The sequence below is a fragment of the Triturus cristatus genome, chromosome 2_1 (assembly GCF_964204655.1).
Source record: "Triturus cristatus chromosome 2_1, aTriCri1.1, whole genome shotgun sequence".
Classification (NCBI taxonomy): domain Eukaryota; kingdom Metazoa; phylum Chordata; class Amphibia; order Caudata; family Salamandridae; genus Triturus; species Triturus cristatus.
This window is the reverse complement of record NC_140581.1, coordinates 646,564,371-646,585,800: the sequence shown is the minus strand read 5'-3', so window position 1 is coordinate 646,585,800 and position 21,430 is coordinate 646,564,371.

Sequence of the window (21,430 nt, the reverse complement as noted above, 5' to 3'; positions counted from 1 at the left end):
AGGCATGAGCGGTCGGGCAGGCGGGGCAGAGTGACCCCCCTATTGCAAGGTTAATGGGAGGGGTGGAGAGGAGGGCTAGGCAAGCTCCAAGAGGAGGAGGTTCCGGGACTGTTGCGGGGAAAGTTAGGTGAGCTGGAGGTGAGGTGATTATTAGTTGCTAGGCAAGGGGGCAAGGAGCGAAGAAAGGAGGCGGGGAGCTGTGGCAGAGACATAATGGTGGATGCTAGGAGTTGGGGGAGTGGAGGGAAGTACTCTGAACGCAGTAGGTGAGATACTATCTCTGGATTTGAACTGAATGGAGAACACGTTGGGAGCGTTTGTGTCAATCCGACCTGTGTGAGTAAGAGGGGGAGTGGAAGGGGGGCCCTTACTCGTGGAGTTGAAGTTGAGTGGACCGGTGCTGCAAAGGGAGTCAGGGGGTGACAGTGGGCCCAGGGGGTGCGTGGAGGATTGGAGTACTTGTTTCTTAAGAGTGGGGAAGAAGTCAGCGAATGTGTTGAGATCCATGTCAGATGCTTGGATCATGACGGTGCAGGTTTTGTAGGCAGTAATGGTAAGGTCGGCTTGAAGGGTTTGGGAAGGCATGATCGTGAGTTTGGACCCATGGGGGATGTTCCTGGCATTGTGTACCCTAAGTACGTGAAATATGGTAGTGCGCCATAGTGCTGTTTTCCTCGTATAGAAAATAAGGTTATTGGTAATGATGCCCCTGTCAGCGTTGAAGTACAGGTCAGAGATCAGAGTCTCAGGGTGTCTTCTGAGGAGGGAATGTTTAAAGGATTTAGCAGCAGACTTGGAAAGGTTAGGAGGGTAGGCGATGGTGAAGGAGTTGCATCCAATAGCAATGAGGTCAGATCCAGCCATCATGGGATGATGGGCTGACAGGTCAGGGTGGGCCCAGCGATGCAGATGTGGTGGACAATACCTACTCAGGGAGCGGGCAGTACCGGGAGAGAATCTGAGGGCAGTGATGCCCAGAGGCTGCAACCCAGAAGCTACGCTGAGGTCAGAGGTATGGAGCGGGTCCCAATACAGGTAGGGGCATCAGGAAGAAGTAGGGTACCAAGGCGCACCGTAGGAACAGTGGCCGAGTCACTCAGGCAAGGAATAGGAATAGGTGGCCAGCAGGGGGAGTGGGAGACGGAGAGTAAGCAATCCAAGTAAGGAATAGTAATAGGTGGCCAGCAGGGGGCAGCGGGAGACAGAGAGTAAGCAGTCCAAGCAGACGGTCGAGTTCCAAAAAGTGTAGAAGGAGATAGAGTAGCAGAATAGGCAAACGTAGAAGTAAGATCACCAGATGTTGATGTTGGCACCATGATAATCCAGTTCATAAGATGTTGGTGTAGGCGCCATATGGACAATGGGAGATTCATACAGCAAGGATAAAGGTGGCCAGTAGGGGGCAGTGGGAGAATATGGAAGCAGACAGTAAACATCCCATGTAGATGGCTGAGTTCCGAGTAGGGTAAGGATATAGCGCAGAAGAACTGGCAGCTTTGAGGGATGCTGCGGGCCACAGGAGAGATCGAGGTATATTGGTTGCCATGTTCTTGATGCGGCCGCATTCTTACAACTATCAAGTCATTCGCACCAGATTCTTAGGGCCCGATTCAAAGAACTAACTTAAGACAAAATCCTAAACTTACTACCATTTTGGTATTCACAGAAGGCACTTACTCATTTTGGTATTCACAGAAGTTAGGAGTCCTAAATTTAGGACTCCTAAATGCCTTCTGTGAATACCGAAAGTCTTAAAATTAGGATTTTTCTCAGTTTAGGAGTCCTAAAGTTAGGACTCCTAACTGTACTACCACTAAAGTGAGAAAAATCATAATTTTACGGCTTTCGGTATTCACAGAAGGCATTTAGGAGTCCTAAAGTTAGGAGTCCTAACTTTACTACTACTAAATTGAGAAAGATCCTAATTGTAAGGCTTTCGGTATTCACAGAAGGTATTTAGGAGTCCTAAAGTTAGGAGTCCTAACTATACGACTACTAAACTGAGAAAAATCCTAATTTTAAGGCTTTCAGTATTCACAGAAGGCATTTAGGAGTCCTAAAGTTAGGAGTCCTAACTTTACTACTGCTAAATTGAGAAAAATTCAAATTTTAAGACTTTCGGTATTCACAGAAGGTATTTAGGAGTCCTAAAGTTAGCAGTCCTAACTATACTACTACTAAACTGAGAAAAATCCTAATTTTAAAACTTTCGGTATTCACAGAAGGCATTTAGGAGTCCTAAACTTAGGACTCCTAACTTCTGTGAATACCGAAATGAGTAAGTGCCTTCTGTGAATACCAAAAGGAGTAAGTGCCTTCTGTGAATACCAAAATGGTAGTAAGTTTAGGATTTTGACTTAAGTTAGTTCTGTGAATCGGGCCCTATATGTTCAGCAATGGCATAAACACCCTAACCAAACCACCATAAGAACTAGTGGTGGCAAATTTGTTTTCATTGGATGTAGTATGCCAGTATCCTAACTTTACAGGAATTAGACAAGTATATTTTATAGTGTCAGATAGGAAATTAGTCTTTTGCTTGCAAAATTTCTGACTTCTGATTAGAGTTAAACATTTATATCGCCTCTTCACGTTTGGCTTTTTTTGGGGATTACCTTTTGCTCAGTTAGTTAGTCCTCTTTACATGGAAGACGGTATCACATTAATCAGACAATATATCCTCTATGGTATTTGGTCCCAGACTATGCAGAGGAAACAGCTGTGAGCAAATATTCTCCCCCATCAGAACATCCTCAGAACAGATTGATTCCTGGCTTGGTGCTATAATGAAGGGTAGCCATGAAGCTCCACGTCGGAGCAGCAACAGAAGGCTAACTTACTGATTGAGTTGTCGATAGCTACAACAGGGGTGCTCTCTTAGGGCCAGGCCCCGCCAACTTGAGGTCAGGTGCCTAGGGATCCATGTTGATGCCCTGAGGGGCTCCCAGGCATCTGCCTTGCACAGCAGTGATTCAGTCCAAGCCACCATTCACTATTTGGACGTTTGCTCCTTCCTTGCCCGCTCCACCTAAGCTCACAGTGCCTCATCAGCCCCTCATCGGGCCGCCATCTTAGGGTCAGGGTCCAGCTTCCAAGTGCTCACTGGGATCCTCCTCCGTTTTAAATAGGGGGGAAGACAGTTTGTGATGCCGTCTTTCCACAGCCCCGATGCAATTTTGCTAAATTCTGTCAGTCCCCAGCAGCGCCGACAGCAGTCTCCTTTCATGAGCTGTCCTAGTTCAGGTTACTCAATTATGCCCAACAGCCGTGCAAAGTTTAAGAGTGGTCACACCTCACTTTCAGTCTCGTCCTCAGTGCCGGTGGGAGAGGGGGAGGAGTCCTAAGCCTGGAGCATCCGTTTCTGTGGCCACTATGGTACGCTCTCCCTCTGGGTTGATGTAGTGCGTTGGCAGACCGGAGTCCGTTCTCAGCTCTGCCTGTTCACAGTCGGCACGTTCCCAGACCACCCACAATGCAAGGCCTTGCCAAATGCAGCTGCCACGTCTCGGCTGCAATGAGAACCGCCCCCAGCTGTTCCGGTTCACTCAGTCTGGTCCTGGGCGGGCGCTGGAGCAGTCACCACCGCTCCTGTAGTGTTATCTCCAGCGTCCCATCAGTCATCCAGTTGAACACTTCTGGGCTGCCTCGGTCCCCATCTCTGGGACCCCTGACCAATCACTTCAATCGTTAGGCCTCAGCGTGGCCTCTCCCCGCCCTTTTGCCGTGATTCTGTCTGGCACTCGGACGGTCACCAGGATTTTCTCTGCTGATCGCCATCACCCAAACCGGTACCCAAGGTGGCTGGACACTTCTCACGGCCATAGAAGGTGCACCGGGACAGCCAGACCCCTGGGATCCATCTCCTTGAAATTTGACCCGGCAGAGCTCTGTAGGAAAGCTACTGAACGGGCGCCATTTTGGATGACTATACTATGTTTTATGGTTTCACCCCCCAAAGACTAACCAACTTTCTTACACTCTGACTTAGACATGTTTATGGAGACATAGCTGCCTTTGACAAGGAGTTGGTAGAGCAAGCTGCATATGAAGTGAGGCTCAATGACAGTGGGTTGTTGAAGAGTGGTTATCAACGAAGGGAAGAAAGCTCCAAGTGGATGAAGTCTGAAGCTTGTTCCTAGAAAGCCCTCAAAGGGGGTGCTTTCTCAGAACTGATTTGGACTTCTTCAGCGCCCATACTACTGCAAATGCTTCCCTCACAATTGCACTGGACCTTTGTTCCCTGGAAAATAGCTTCCAGTCTGATGAAGGTTACAGGTTTGTCCAAACACTGATCATTTAGCTGTGACATGACTGCCCGATGACATGTTGTGAAGCATCCATCTAAACTAGGAATTCCTTGGAGAAGTCAGATGCCTTGAACACTGGTGCTGTACACACAGCCTTCTTCAGGATATGAAAATCTCTCTGGCACACCTATGTTCTGATGACTCTTTTGGGCTACTACTTGGAAGTCAGCTCCATTAAGAGGGCAACTATGGCACCATATCCCTTAACAATTCTCCAGTACTACCCAGTGCAGCTCTTACATTGGTCTGTGTCTTGGGAGACTCCTAATTTATACTGCTCTGTTTCTTGGGCTGGAGAGGCTGATTCTTGTCTCCACTGTTTTTGTGGTCCAAGTACACCACTTATCCCTGCTATGCCTAGCATGTCCCACCCTTGATAGCCTGGTCTGCCTGATACAGGGCTTAAAGCATTTCCTTGAGGTGATGCAGGTGGTCATTCCAACTGGAGCTCAAAATAGCAATTTTATCCAAATAGAGATCACTGAAGTTTTCTAGCCCAGCCAGGACCTGGTTGACCAACCTCTGGAAGGTGGCATGGCATTCTTTAGCCCTAAGGCCACCACTTTGAAATGAAAGCGGCCCTTTGGGGTGGAGCATACCAACCTTTTTTTTGGTTTGGTCCCGTCAGGCAAGGCAATCTGCCAATGCCACATCAAGTCAAAGGTACTGAGCAACTTGGTAGTACCTCAACCGTTCAATGAGATCTTTACCTCTGGGGATAGGGGGTGCATTAGTCTTAGTGACTGAAGTGAGGCACCTGTAGTCCACACAGAACCTAAGTTCTGGGCAGTGTGCATGGTGGGGCAGCCTTGAGTACTGTTGCAGAGATTCTGCTGGCAAGCAGAACTGTGCCTTGGGATGACAGGACGTCAGAATGTAGAGACAGTGTCTCTCTACCACATCAGTACCTGGTAGCCTAAATCCAGGCAGGCTCTCAGTGCTTCACCTGAACTCCTAACCTTCCCAGATTAGCAGGTGATTTTGGCTAACCAATAATGTAAACTTCTAGTCCCCAAGGGAATGGTGGAAACAGATCATCACCTTTATCTTACATTCATGCATACCAGTAGTAAGCAAATGAAAGACACAATAAAAATGTACAAAACATTTATTGAAATTATCGTTGTCTATTGTGAAGCAGATGTGCTGTGATTAGTAGATAAATGCATCTATGCAAAGTAATCAACATTACTAGCAGGCTATATACAATGAACAACCCAACCATGGGAAATGATCTATCTGTTAGGCCTATTCATACTGTGTAAGAATTAGGAACTGTTATTGACCGAGCGGAAAACAGTACAACCTGGTGGTATGTATTTTAGATGAGCTTGCACAAAATATTTAGACTGAATGCCAAAAAGAAGCACTAAATAACATGTACAGCATATTTCTAAAAAATGTCGCAAAACAAACGTTTTATGTTTTGCTGTGAAAGAAGAAGCGGCCTAAAACATCTAATATGCTAAACTAAGGAAAATCCAAAGTGGGACTAAAAAGGACATCACTATAGTGGCAGTAGCATTGGACTTGACCAGGGATTACAGGAGGGCTCAGTCACCCCTAAAACCAACATCTTGGATACCTCAGTCTTGATGCTGGCTCTCACTGGTTCAGCAGCCTGTAAATGTTATTCTTAAAGGGAATGCTGTCAACTAGTGCAGAGACAAAATATCGAAGTAGAAATATCGAATTGCATCAATATCAAGTAAAGAATATCGAGGTAAGTTTTTTCTTTGTTAAAAATATAGATTTTAACCCCTTGAGTGCCCCGCCCTGTGCCGGGCGTTTCATTAGCGGGCGGGGCTCATGACGAGATAGTCTCGTCATGGGCACAGCGCAACCGCGGCCCATGACGAGACCATCTCGTCATGGGCACTCAAGGGGTTAATGTAATGTAGAAATATTGATTTTGTAAATTTTGATGTCATATATATAGCTGTAAATGATATCGAATTTTTTTGTTTTTTGTTTAATGATGGTATTTGTTAATATTAAATTAGCATTAGCTATTATATCCTTAAATAAAAAATATGTTAAAATGTTTGTCTTTTGTTTTTTAGTTAAATTTTAGGAGCAGGGTTTTGAGTGTATAGGGGATAAGGGTGAGGAATAATTTAACAATTTAGGATTACATTTTAAATATTTGTAAACATTTTCTAAACTTTTAGAGTGGGATATTGGGTTTATAGGGAATCAGGGTGGGAAATAATTTAAATTATTTAAAAAAATGTATTTACAAATTATTATATACATTCAGGGCCCGATTCCGTTCTCGCTCGGAAAGCCCTACGGCCAACTCACACTCATAGAGCTTTCCAAAAGACTCGGGCTCCTGGGCTCCGAGCGACAGAGTATGATGCGCTGCAGCACTGACAGACTTGGGTCGTTTGGAGCCCCATTGAAGTCTATGGGAGCCTGGTGTACGTTGTGTACATAGGCTCCCAAAGACAATAAATGCACGTCTTGGACAAGGGGGCCCCCTGTCATGGGGACACTTCTGTCCTGCCCGCACCGTGCATGCATGTGGCCCCCAGTGATTGAGTCGTAGGGGTCCGAGTCAAGGTGGGCCCGCTACGGACCCCCGAAGGCTGCTTCCCACAGCATTTTCGAGTTGGAGGCTCCGTCTTGATCCAGCTGCTCAGCACGTACATCATACTTGGTCGTCCAGGAATCCGCCCTGTTGCGCTGTGCGTGTCGGCCATGTCGGAGTCGTCCAGAGGGGATCGCTGATGCGTATGAGTCACTTGTAGTGCGAGGCAGTTATTGCATCATACTTGCTCGCTCATACAGCTCCACAAATTGCACAGAAATCACGCGTACGACTCGGACTCGCTCCTGACGGATTCCGTCAGGAGCCCTTCTGAGAGAGATCGGAATCAGGCCCTTAGTAGTGGGATGATAGGTTTGTATGGGATAAGGGTGTGGAATAATTTTAAAATTAAATATTTACAAAAAATTTGTATAGTTTTAAGAGCAGGATATTGGGTTAATAGGGGATCAGAGAGTAAAGTAATTTTTTTAAACATTTTTATTTTTTAAAAATATTTTTAAATTATTTTAAACATTTAGGGGCCTATGAGGATGGCCACCCTAGCGGTGCTGGGACCGGCCGCCAGTGGTGTGGCCATCCCACACTGGCAGTTAGGATGCCGCCGCCACTGTGGCGGTGACATCCTCTATTCCCAGCATTGTGGCAGGCAGTGCTCACACCACCGCCCGCCACAATGCTGTGGCTGCACTGGGTGCATTTGCATGCACAATGTGGCAGGCACCACGCGGTGCCTGCCATGGGCCTGCCATGTTGTCCATGCAAATTACCCCATGTGCCCACCCCACCCCCCCAACATCCAGGGGGCCCGCAACGGGCCCCCACCTCAGGAATCCGCATGCCTTTCCGTGGCGAAGGCTGCTTCCTGCTGGCATCCTAATATTGCTGACAGTGTCTAGCAGACACCGCCACCATATGCAACCCTTTTCCGCCTGGTCGACCCGTCGACCAGGCGGAAAAGCAGCGGACGGTCATTCCGTCCACCGCAGTCTGCCGCCATCATAATATGGCGGGGGAATGGGAGGTGGGTGGGGTATGATGTAGGGCAGATCACCACCGCCATGCGTGCGGTTGCGACCGCCCTACATCATAATAGACCCTCTTGTAGCAGGATGTTGAGTTTATAGGGGATAAGGGTGGGGAGTTAAAAAAAATACATTTTTAAAATATTCTTTTAATTTTTTTAAAGTTTTAGGAGTTGGGTTTATAGGGGGTACGGGTGGAGAGTAATTTAAAAAAAAGAATTAAATCATTTTTGATTAATTTAATAGTGGGATGTTGGATTTATAGGGGATGAGATTGGGAAGTAATTTAAGAAAAGAATTTGTAAAATTTTAAAATTTGTAAATGAAATGTTAAAAATAATAAGTATGATGGGTTCATAGGGAATAAGGTTGGGGAGTAATTTAAATATATTGTTTGTAAATATTTAAAAAATGTTAGTAGTTTTTGGAGATAATTTGGTCGCGTGATGCTGCCTTAATAGGGGATAAGAGTAGGGAGTAATTTTTGAATGTTGTTTAAAGATACATTCTTTAAAAAAGTAATTTCTGAAATATTGAATTTTTTTAAAATAAACATTTTAAAATCTTGAAAAAATTACATAATTTTGAGGTTATATTTATTTTTGGGTAATTTTGTTATATATTATTATTTTTTTTTAAAAGATTATGATTTGTTTATTAATTTATAATTTTATTATAAAAAAAATGATAATTAAAAAAAATCCACTTATAAATTTGGATCTGGAATAGTTATTTATTATGGTTTATTATCCAGCAGTTTCCCTGAGTTTAGTTTGATTTGGAGTTTGAATTGTTTTATATTATGGTTTATTATCCAGCACTTTCCCTGATTTTCTTGTTTTGGAGTTGGAATAGTAATTTAATTTGGTTTATTATCCAGCACTTTCCCTGATTTTAGTTGATTTTAGAGTTCGAACAGTCATTTGTTATGGTTTATTATCCAGCACTTACCCTGAGTTGTGTTGGTTTTGGAGGTGGAATAGTGATTTATTATGGTTTATTATCCAGCACTTTCCCTGTGTTTATTTTGTTTTGGAGTTGGAATAGTAATTTGTTATGGTTTATTATCCAGCACTTTCCCTGAGTTTTGTTGGTTTTGGAGTTAGAATAGTAATTTATTATGGCTTATTATCCAGTACTTTCCCTGAGTTTAGTTAGTTTTGGAGTTGGAATAGTAATTTGTTATGGTTTATTATCCAGCACTTTCCCTCAGTTGTGTTGGATTTGGAGTTAGAATAGTAATTTATTATGTTTTATTATTCAGCATTTTTACTAACCCCGGGCGTAGCGGGTGTAGCGGGGCTACGCAGAGGGCCATGGAGTTGAGAACTAACTCCGTGGAGCTCCGCTACACCACCTGCCTCCCACCCCCCATATTAACAATTGCTTAAAACTGAAATAAAACCACTTTTAAAGCAAATAAAAAACACTTACCTTGGCTGTGCTGTCCCCGGGCTGCTCTCCTCTTCTTCATTGCCATCTGTGGAGAAACTGCACATGCGCGTGCACGGGGGCGCGCGCATGTGCAGTTTCCTTAGAGACTGCGATCAAGAGGAGGAGAGCAGCCCAGGGACACCTCAGCCAAGGTAAGTGGTTTTTATTTACTTTAAAAGTAGTTTTATGTCAGTTTTAGCAATTGTTAATATGGAGGGTGGGAGGCAGGGGCTGCAATCTCCGTTCTGCCACGGAGTGTGTGGATATTTGCCCACTCTGCATTCTACGCGGAACGTGGAGTAGGCAAATATCCACACACTCCGTGGGCGGAGTGGAGGTCCCTGCCCGGGGATAAATATTACTGAGTTTAGTAAGTTTTGGAGTTAGGAATAGTACGTTTTTATTGTTCATTAGTTATTTTATTTTTATATTTCGTATGTACATTTAAATAAGAAAGGAGATGTATGTTAGTTATTATTGTAGATATATATATTTTAACACTTTTTTTTGTTTTACACTTTATCATTATTTGTGAAAAATTGGTATAGCAATAGTAAAGTAAATATATTTGTAGTTTATTTATTATAAACATTTTGACTTTGATTGTTTATATTTTATGAAAAAAATAAACATTTGTATTTATTTTTTAAACAATTTTTTAATACATTTTATATCATTGTATTTGTTAACACAATTATATAATATGTATATTGTTTTGTATATTTTATTATTTAGTATATTGAATATTATTTTTAATAAAATATTATTTATTATATTATATAATGTACAAAGTGATTAACAAATATATATTTTCACATATATATTTTAATTATATATTTTAATAGTTTTAGTAAATTTACAGTACATTGAATAAACATACATTGTAATATATATTATATATTATTTGATTATATAATATTTAATATATATTTTACAATTTTTGGTATATTTTTTGAAAATAAAAATTATACATTTATTTTTTTGCATTTTAGAAATATTTCTCCATTCTTTTGTATGGGGAGAAAGCCTTTTTTGGTTTTTATTACACAGCCATTTTTTCCTACTTTCCTTAATTCTCTATTTATCTCTTTCATTTTTAGTTCATTTTGGAAGATGGAACCTCGCAGTTGGAAGCTGCGTTTCATCGCTATGGTAGTTTTAGGATAGAGGTGGGGTAGTAGTAGTGTAATTAGGTTTATTGCAATGTTATTTGTTTGTTTTTGGTGTAGTTAGGTGTTGTTTTGGTAGTTTAGTGCTTTATGTGTGTGGCATAGTGTTGGATAGGAGTAGATTGTTGTGTAGTGTTAGTTATGTGTTGTTTAATTTTGTTATCTTGTGTTTATTGTTAATGTTAATTGGTTTGTATGTGTTATTGTGGGTGGGTGTTCTTTTATTTTCTTTGCAGGTTTTCTGGATCATGAACGGATGGTAGTGTTGAAGCGCTGTCTTTATATAAAAAAAGGAAAATGTATTTTGTTTATTTAAAACAAATTATTTCGCATTTCCTTTTATTTTTTGTGTTTCTGGATCGTTTTTTTTTTGTAAGCTATTTTTCAGGTTTTTTAGGGTTTTGTTTATGAGAGGATTACATTGTTGGAGTCTATTTTCTACAGTTCTATTTATGCATTTTTTTGGGTTCTCTTTCCGAATGGATTTGTTTTTCGATGTATCTTCTATGGATTTTTTGGATTTCTGGGATTGTCTACTGCTACATAACTGTAAGTTATTTTTTATTATTATGGGTGGGAAATGTTTTTTGTTACGTTGATTTGTTTGTTTCTTTTTATTTTATTTATTATGGGGCTTATTACGATGGCCAAATGGCGGTGGTCCTGCACAGCAAATTACAATGCGAGCACCGCTGCGGCGGTCGCAAAAGGCATGTTTACCATTGCGGCGGGTGCTGCTGGCTGCAGCCCCCGCCTCAATGGTGAAAATGCAAGTCTTGCATTTCCCTGCACTACATGGCAGACACCATGCGCTGCTTGCCATATGGTGCATGGAAATGTTTGGGGGGCACGATAGGTGCAAAACCAAAGTGCCCCTGGTTGAAGGGTGCCCGCAACGGACTCCTAAAGTATATCCCTGCCAACCTGTGAATGGTGGTTGAACCACCGTACACAGGCTGGCAGGGATGCAGCATCCTAATCTAGCGGATGGTGCCTGCTAGGACACCACCATTATTTTGTGGATGCGGGGTGGTTCCAACAGGTAATCATAATGATCGCCTGTGTCGGACCCATGGCGGACGGACTTCCCGTCCACCAGCAATCTGCCCGCCATCCTCATCTGGCGTTTGGAGAATGGCCACATGATGGCAGTGAATCTGTCAGCGGCTGGCTGCCGGTGGCGGATTTACCGCTATCGTAATGAGCCCCTATATTATGTCATTTAAATATTGATGTTATTTTTTACATTTTACATGACATGGTTATGATTATTAATTTAAAAAAGAGTAGAATTATGTTGTTTAAATGTTTGGAACTTTTAAAATGCTTATGGTGTTGAGCATTGTTTTTTTACGGTATAGATTTAGCTATCATGTCTAGGTATTCTGGACCTTTGGTGTTTGCAGATAGTCTAGATTTTTGTTGTAGATATTCATACATGGTTTTAGTTTGTTTACTTAGTTTAGGGCTTATTTTAGTCAGGGATTGCTCTAGCCTTAGCTCTTGATAGCTTGTTCGTTTTTTATAGCTTCTAAAAGTTTATGTAGAATTGGTTATCCTCTTCCTATTGTGGCTTGGAAGGCATTGTGCCATCTTTCCACCATGTTGTTGGTTTTAGCTTTTTGATAGCTAGAGTACTGTTGTGGATGTTCCACCAGGGTATTTGGAATTGGGTTGTCTACGGTGCCCTGACCTATGTAGCCTTCCCACCCAAGTGTCTTCAAAGTAGTCTAGGAAAGGAGTTAGTTTAGTTTCATTTGCTTGCTAAGGGGCTTTCAAAATGTAGACTACTTCAGTTGTTGGTACATAGGCCAGGGCTAATATTTTTTTTGTTTGGTCGGCAAAGTTGTTATTGGTGGCACAATCTATACTTAAAGTAGATTTTTGTAGGTGTCTCCAGATTGTTTGGTTAAAGTGGTAATAGTAACCTTGTATTGCAATGTGTGGGTATATTTTTAAAATTGATTGAATCATTGAATATATCCCTTTACATCGAATGTGCTACAACGGAATTCCATTACAACGCATCGATACAACGACTGTGTTGTTACAACGCGAACCATTACATCGCAAGTCGTTACAACGACTTGCTGTAGTGCGCAAGCTGGACTTAGCAATAGTATAATTTAATATTTCTTCTCCAGTTTGTGCAAACAACACCTTCTACCCCCTACAGCAAGTTGTTGTGACGACTTGCGATGTAATGGTTCCCGTTGTAACAATGCAGTTGTTGTAAACAACCATGTTGTAATGGAATGCGTTGTAGCGCATTCAATGTAAACGATGTCTCCCGAATCATTGCTTGTTCAAAGTCAATGATGATTTTTTGAGGAAAGTAGTTGTTGGTGCATTGTTTTAGTATTGAGAGGGGCTCTATGTATGTGGTGTTTTGTTTCTTAGGACGTAGTGCGGATTTGAAGGGGGTGTTACTATATTCATATTTGCCGTGGATAGTATAGAGTTGATAAAAAGGCTTAGGGCAAACTTTGAATGTGTCATCCATCATCCACGTTTCACAGTTTTTATGTTTTTGCAAGTTGCTTGCTGCAAAGATGATAACTCTGCATTTCCAATGTGTTTTGTTTCCAGTTATTGTCTCTTGTGTATAAGTGTAGCCCATGTAACACAGAAGTAGTGTTCCCTTTTGTGAAGTAATGAATTTTGCTCCTTCTGCCATTTTTTCTTCTATCTGTGAATATATGTATATATAGTTATTAATTATGCGATATTGAACTGTAAACATTTTGTAAAATAAATATATTTGAAAATAAACTTCCATGTATTTTGAGTTTATCAACTTGAAGATTTTTTTCCGATTGATGATGTATATCCACTGGTTGTTTTTCTGTTGGTTTAAAAGCAAAATGTTATTTTTATTAATGTGTTACGTTTTATTGTGTTATTTTATTTAAATCTTGCTTTGACTTTTTTGGGTTGAGTTTTATTGAAGTGTAATCTGTGAAATATAAAATAAAAGGTTATAATTTTAGTATATTTGTTTATTTTGCTTTTTTATCTCTATATTTAATTGAATTGAATAAAATACTTACTGAATGTAGTTGGTGAAGTTTCTTTTGTTGACGTTGTTTTTTGTTGAAGTTTGTAGAAGCTGGCAAGGGAAAATTGTTTGTTAGTAATGATTTGTTTTTTATTAAATTTGTCATTTTTTATAGTTATGTTTATTTGTTGGTTAATTTATATACTTACTTTGTATTGTATTTTTCTCTTATGTTGTTTTTGTATTTCTTTTCAAACTTAATGTTTGTATTTGGGTTTTTGGGTGGAGTTATTCTGAAGTATAATCTGTGAAACATAAAAGAATACAATGTAATTTTAGTTAATTTGATTATTTATAATATTTGGGGGTCTATTAGGATAGCGGTCGGAAAATCACTCTGACCGCCATGGTAGTGGGAAAACACCGCCCGCTAGGACCGCGGCATACCCGCCAGTCCAACTAGTATGCTTCGCAGTCGAAATCCGACTGCGGCGGTAGGATCGCGGCATTTAACATTGCGGCGGTTGCTGCTGCCAGCAGCACCGCCGTGAAGTCCAAAAAAGCATGTCCAGCATATCCCTGCACTGGGTGGTAGGCACTGCACAGTGCCTGCCACCTGGTGCAGAGACATGTCCATGGTACCCCCCCAGTGCACCCAGACCCCCCCAAACACATTGGGGGCCCGCAATGGGCCCCCGGAGACATTCTCTGCATGCCTTTCCATGGCGGTTTCACCGCCGTGGAAAGGCTGGCTACCGCCAGCATCATAATCATGCCGGCGGAGCCTGACCCTGCACCGGCCCCATTTTAGCAGCCCAGTTCCGCCCGCCAGGCAAGCGTGCAGACTGCTACCGGCAGAAAAGTGGCTGGCGGTGAATATCACTGTCGCGGTCATCACCGCCCTGCTAATGGGACCGGATGTTTTCTGGGTTGCGATTGCGGGCAGATGACCGTCGCTGGCCTGGCAGTTGCCACCGCTGGCCCGGCGGCGGCCATCCGACTGCCATCCTAATAGACCCCTTAGTGTTTATTTTTATTTATTTGTAAATATATAAATATACTTATTCTTTTTAGTTGATAGAGTGTCCTGGGTAGATGTTGTGGTTTTGTTGATTTTTGTAGAAGCTGTGTTGTATTAAATGTATTACTTTTAAATAATATACGTTATTTATTGGTTAAGTCATATACTTACTCTGTGTTAAATTTTATTGTTGTTGTGTACGTAACTCTTTTTGTCGAATTTTCTAGGTGCAAGTTTAATACATTTGAATCTGTTATATGTAAAGGAAAATATGTTATAATATTTGTAAAAGCTTATTTTATTGATTTAGGTACAACGTTTTGTACTTAACTTTATTGCGGGATGTTTGGAATCGTTTTTGGTGTAGTTGTTTTTCGTTCTGTCTTCTCTCTCTCAAAGGATTGCTCTTCCTCCGTGGTTGTCAATTATACGGTATTTTCTTTCCCGTATGACTCGTATCCGTATTTTTTTACGTACGAATCGTACAAGTACCGTACAAACGGTGAAGTACGATTCGTACGGGAAAAATACATACGAATCGCCTCATGAAAAGTCTACGAGACGTCCCCGGACAGTTTTACGTACGAGACGTAAAACTGAAGTCCGAGCTCACAAGTCCGATCCGTGCCGGCGTTCCGAATGCAGAAGCGTATGGAAAACGTCCCGTACGGAACAAACTGTGTACGACCCCTACCCCGGGTACACTTGTGCCTGGGGTGCGAGTCGTACGGCCTCCCCACCCCAGCCCCGTATGTACGCGCCGTACCCCCACCCCAGCCCCGTATTTACGTGCCGTACCCCCAGCCCTGTATGTACGTGCCGTACCCCCACCCCAGCCCCATATGTACACGCCGTACCCCCAGCCCCATATGTACGTGCCGTACCCCCACCCCAGCCCCGTATGTACGCGCCGTACCCCCACCCCAGCCCCGTATGTACGCGCCATACCCCTAGCCCCATATGTACGCACCGTACCCCCACCCCAGCCCCGTATGTACGCTCCGTACCCCCAGCCCCGTATTACGCTCCGTACCCCCACCCCAGCTCCGTATGTACGCACCTTCCCCCCACCCCAGCCCCGTATGTACGCGCCATACCCCCAGCCCCGTATGTATGTGCCGTACCCCCAGCCCCGTATGTATGCGCCGTACCCCCACCCCAGCCCCGTATGTACGCGCCGAACCCCCACCCCAGCCCCGTATGTATGTGCCATACCCCCAGCCCCGTATGTATGCGCTGTACCCTCACCCCAGCCCCGTATGTACGCGCCGTACCCCCACCCCAGCCCCGTATGTACGCGCCATACCCCTAGCCCCGTATGTACGCACCGTACCCCCACCCCAGCCCCGTATGTACGCTCTGTACCCCCAGCCCGTATTAAGCTCCGTACCACCACCCCAGCTCCGTATGTACGCACCTTCCCCCACCCCAGCCCCGTATGTACGCGCCGTACCCCCAGCCCCGTATGTATGCGCCGTACCCCCAGCCCCATATGTATGCGCCGTACCCCCACCCCAGCCCCGTATGTACGCGCCGAACCCCCACCCCAGTCCCGTATGTACGTGCCATACCCCCAGCCCCGTATGTATGCGCTGTAACCCCACCCCAGCCCAGTATGTACGCGCTGTACCCTCACCTCAGCCCCGTATGTACGCACTGTACCCCCACCCCAGCCCCGTATGCACGCACCGTACCCCCACCCCAAGCACCGTACCCCCACCCTAGCCCCGTATGTACGCGCCGTACCCCCACCCCAGCCCCGTATGTACGCGCCGTACCCCCAGCGCATAGCACTGGGGGTACGGTGCGTACATACAGGGCTGGGGTGGGGGTACGGCACGTACATACAGGGCTGGGGTGGGGGTACGGCACGTACATACGGGGCTGGGGGTACGGCACGTACATACGGGCTGGGGTGGGGGTACGGCGCGTACATACGGGGCTGGGGGTACGGCGCGTACATACGGGGCTGGGGGTACGGCGCATAAATAAGGGGTTGGGGTGGGGGTTACAGTCCGTACATATGCAATGTTGGGGTACGCACCGTACATGATGACACGTACGATGTGGGTGATGGCATGTATGTCGCGTAGCGGGCCCCCTTTTCCTCATGCATCGCGGCGTACTTGGCTTTTCCGGCACTTTTTGGCTCCCGTAAAAATATAACCGCGCGGAGTGCTATGGGTACGAATCGTACTTACGTTTCCGTAAAACGCTGCCTGACTCCGTGCGGACGTCGTGTACGCGCTGTCCAGGATCGGAATTGTATGTATTTTTTAGCCGTACGTTGTTTACAATCCGTACGGAAATGGTATTTCTGTACGAATCATACTTGCTGGTTTGTACGGTGGAATACCCGGGTACGAGTCGTACGGAGAAAACGCTCCGTACGACCATTTGTACCCGGGTTTTACAGGATCGGAATCGGCACCTATATGTTAATTATTTGATTATTTTTATAGTGTTTGTTTAATTAGTTAGAGTTTTCTATTGGTTTGTGTTTGTGTGTTTTAAATTAATTGGTTGAGATAGCTTTAGTGAAGTTTTTAGCAGTTAGATTTTAATTTGTGTCATATTTATTAGGTTTATTTATTGTTTGTTTTTATTTTAGTTACTTTTGTTATTTAATTTTATATCTAGATAAATGCGTTATGTCTTTATATATTATATATATTTATGTTTGTTTATTTTTATTTGTGATTTATTTTTACTTTTGTATTGTTTGTTTATTTATTTGTTATTATATTTTGAATGTATTTGTTTTAATTAATGTGATTCATTTGTAATTATTTTGATTGTTTGTTTAAAATATTTGGTATTTGTTATTTTATTACATTATTGTGAATAGTAGTTTTTTTATGTTTAAATGTTATTTTCTTTATAGTTTATATGTATTTTCTCGATGTTTGTGTCGATATTGTTTCTATCGATATTTTCAATGTATTTCATTTTATTTTAATTTAATCAATATTTTTGTGTTCTATATTTTTGTTGTCGATATTTTTGTAATCGAGATTTTTCTAGACAATATTTTTTTATCGATGTTAGTGTTCTTTGTATTTTGTGTATTGTATGTCGATATTTTTGTTTACAATATTTTTGAGTCGATAATTTTGTAGTTCGATGTGATCGGAGTCGATGTTGTATCAGTCATTCCTGTCAACTATATCTATGTCAAGGGTACACCAGCCAGTAAACTGTGGTAACTGAAGGTAAAATGTTCAAATAGTTAAAAAATGAAGTGATAGCTCCTCTGTTTCTATGGGGTCAGGGTACTGTAGAGGGCAGTTCCTTCCACTGACCAATCATGCTCATTCCAGGATAGAAGAACTCAGATGTGTTCACTCTCCTTCTCCCTATCATCTGTCATCAAGAGCATAGTGACTTCAGAACTCTCAAAGTGGGGCTTGAGGTAATTCACAAATAGGGCTTTTCAGAAGTTCCTAGAGGCTCGGAGGTTCACCAGGTATGTGACTTCCCCTTTCCGCTCCTTAACGTCATAGGGCACAGTCCACCAGTCCTTCAAAGCCCAGGGCTTGACAGTTTCCTTCACCCAACCTTCCGACCAAGTTGATACTCCACCATCAAAAAACAGTATCCTACCACCCTGAGATCTAAGTTTTATCTAAAAATAATGGCCTTGACTTAGTCCAGCAGCGGAATATTATTAGATATTTTCATACATCACCCTAACACACCATATTGGTGTTGTGCTTCCTCATTGAGTCGTGCCCTGGTCCTTTAAAACCAGGGTGGGCTCAACCATGTTCCATGGAGCATGTCAGATAAAACTCTAGATGTAAGGGGAAGTATACATAAAAATACCTAGTGGTTACCATGGTTTCCCTTTTTTGTGTACCACTGGTAAGATTAAAAAGTTTAAAAGGTCAAGTTATGTGGGGAGGGGTTACTATCCCTATGACAAAATTGACATGTTTGAGGCCCTTCATATGGCCATCACAGGGTCCCAAGCTTGCATAAGGAATATGAATCAAACCCTATTTTCAGGCCGAGTTAAGCATCAGTGCACATGTGCGGCTCTGCAAGACTTTATGTAGCTCCAATATGACTTTATCCAAGCCCATTGACCTCTACTCGCTCTCTACTGTGGCAATCAAAAATGTTGGCTCCCTACTGGTGAACTGCTTACAAAAGTCCCACCCCTGGGGCTTGTTGACGCCCAGGCGATATCACTTAGAAAATATTTCTGTTAGCCATCCACTGCGCCCGAAGGTGTGTGATTGTTTCTCCTCCCTTTTTCCTCCTCACTGCCCAGAACCAGTGAGCAGTAGCTGTGCAAGCTTCCTTCTCGTAGAACAGAGACATTACAGACAACAGCTCCGCATGAACCCATGATGCAAAGAAAAGGCTTTACACAGGAAGTCAGCAATCAGATCATGTCATGTGCGGATAGAGAGGATATACACTGTGTTTTCAAATGATAAATCCTTTGGTCAGAAAATCTAGAAAGACATTCCAGTGACGGCACTGTGTGTTATCTTACACCGCAGTAATGACATTCCAAAGGTTATGATGTGAAGCATATTATAGTATCCGGGAGAGTTTAGATGATGTACAGTAGTTGGGAAAGACTAGGAAAGGTGCCAGGCTTGTCTGTGGGTGGAGCATGTATATCAAGAACTTACAATTACTTGAGGCGTGCCACTTCTGTGGATGTAACACAAGCCCCAGCGACCCCTGCAGCGCAGGAGGCCCTCATCTCTTCAAAGAGCCCCTCTCATTCAAAGGTGCCCAGTGAGGCCAAGGTCAATGAATAGCTGAGATATAGGAGGCTCAGGAGCCCCTCGTCGAATTGTGCACGGGGCCCATAATTTTGCATTACTTTACTGTTTATGTCATCATATTGGCGATGAGTGAAAGCCTGGATAAACGAAAAACACTTCAAAATGACGGACGTGCAAAATGCTACTGTAATTTGGTTCAATTTTTAAATGAAATACCTGGAGCCATCCACCGCATCGTGTTTCTTCATACAGCGTATTTTGATTACATTTTATCTCTTTTAACTAAGAAGAATATGAGTGTATGGAGCCGGAATTTAACACAATTTTGCAACTTGCAATTCTGAGGATTACCTGGCAAGCTCTGAGCATCTTTTAGGTTTTATTTATTACAACGAGCCTGTGAGCTCAACCACGAGTCAGCTTGTACATACACCTCAGCAGCAATGGTCATGAGGAGCCTGACAGCCCACAGACAGTGTGCGTGAGTCCATCTACTGAGCACTGCACGCGCCACCTGTATTTCAAAGCATGCTCTGAAGGGGAAGATTTGATTTCATCCACCTACTGCTGCAAGCCTGGAATAAATACAAGTTTTTCAGTGGGGTAATCTGCCAAACAAAGTATTAATCACAGGCTTTAGAGATCCGGCAAGCCATTACAGTCTCCTTCCATTTGAATCTATCTGGAATTTAATGTTTGCAGCGCACCAGAGTCTGTTTTCAGAACGTGATGACAAATAAACCTCTTGTGTCATTCCTGTATTGCAACAACTTATTGGGACAACTTTCTGTCCCAAGCCACTTGCACAGCCAATTGCGTTTGCAAAGTTTTTTCACCATTGTCTCTTTTTTAAATTTCTGCTTGTCATTTGTAGCTCCGTTTGTAATCCACATTTTCGCTTGCGTTAAATCACATCAGCATGCAAGGAAAGGCCATTTCCCAAATTTCTAATGTTCTTGCCGGGCCATCCGAACCTCTCTTCAAAAACACGACTGAAGCCAAATTCATCAATAGCAGTTTATTGAAATCCAATGCATTTCGGGCCTCTTGGGCCCTTCGTCAGGGAAAAACTGTAAATTGTAATTTAAACATGCTTTAGTATTCCATTCCACCAATGTATGAACTGAAATCACATGTATAAAAAAACATTCTTAAAAAGCCATGCTTAAAGAACCCCTCTTCTTATTTACCCCAACACATCCTCTTTAAATACATTGTTAACTTTATTAAGCTAAATTCCCCCCTAGTGTCTCTGCCAATCGGTTTACTCTGCCGTAAACATCTGAATCATCCTGTCACTCGGTGAATACTTATTATGCTATGATCCTGACTGCTTCAACTTCCGGTGTTCACCTCTTTACTTTCGAAAGAAAACAAAACCGGTTCAGAGAATTTATACTGTGGCCTAATAAATAGGTCCTTGATAAAGAACAAGACAAAACTGGGACAAAAGTACTCAAGAAGAGTTAAAGGTATAAAGATAGACCTTTCATTTTTATTTTACTTTTTTATGTGGTAAAGTTCATTTTTTCAATTTATACAAATATATTCATCATACAAAAAAACATATATGGATATAATACAAATAATCACAATTCATCAATAAATATACATCAATCAAAACACAAAATAGGTACCCCGCTAGAACCTAAACTCAACCATACATACATACAATCGAAACCACATTCATAACCTCAAAACACATTGTGGGTGAGCACAAATGATCCTAGGGTGTTTAAATGGATGAATAGCTTTTATCTCATCCAAAGGAAGCCAGATGGAACTTCAGAGAAGAGAAGGTCATCGGATCAAGCGCCAACGCGCGTTTCGGTATAGGGCCCACAGGGGAGCCCCACCTTCATCAGGGCGTAGACCAACGGTAATAGGGGGCACACACAAAATCTAAAAATTTAAACAAATAAATATAATGAATGGACAAAAACTAATACAGACATCTATTAGCAACATTTGATTGATAAATCCAAAATCTATTGAGTACAGAAGACACATGTCCAGTTATGTCATAAATAGCTTGGCAATAAACTGCTTAATACATATGGCCCAATGGGTCCAACAGTAGCATAGAAAAACAAATCACCACTAATAAATAGTGTGACATGGAGACATAAATCATCACTAATGGATAGTGTGACATAGTAAGAAAAGTGTGAATCCAACCA